Source organism: Vulpes vulpes, chromosome 3, assembly GCF_048418805.1.
Source record: "Vulpes vulpes isolate BD-2025 chromosome 3, VulVul3, whole genome shotgun sequence".
Classification (NCBI taxonomy): domain Eukaryota; kingdom Metazoa; phylum Chordata; class Mammalia; order Carnivora; family Canidae; genus Vulpes; species Vulpes vulpes.
In genome coordinates, this window is record NC_132782.1 from 91629923 (window position 1) to 91630541 (window position 619).

Sequence of the window (619 nt, forward strand, 5' to 3'; positions counted from 1 at the left end):
AGAAGGAGGGGCACAGTCAGGAAGTCTTTGGTTAATCATAGAACAGACAGGGGCAGGCGGTTAAAGACACTCTTAGGGAAAATCCTCTGTACTCTCCCACAGCCACCATCTCTAGAGATGGTTTCCTTTCCAGGACCTGGCTTTCCCAGAAGACCACCTTCCCCCAGCCTTTGAGATGCTGTTGGTATCCAGGATGACCTGGGACTCCTCTGCACCCTCAGAAACCGGGCTGCATGTAAGTGGAAGGGATGAAACAGATGGCTGCAGAGGCCCTACTGCATGGATGTGAGCCTGGAGAGAGGCAGACCTCCACCTCAGATAGCAATGTTGAGGGGGAGCATGAGTGAGGGTGTTGTTTAAAAAAGCAGACTCCATCAAGAGGAAAATGGAAAATAAAATAGGTAAGTGGGCTTAGTAGTCATACAATGGGCTGACTAGTCAGCAATAAAAGAGAACAGACTACAGATATATGTAACAACATGGGTGAATCTCAACCTCGCCATAAGTAAAAGAGGTCAGACAGCAGGGTGCGTGTTTGATTCCTTTCATACAAATAGACAAAGCTAATCTTTGAGTGTAGAAATAGAACAGTGATTGCCTCAGATGAGGTGGGGAGGAA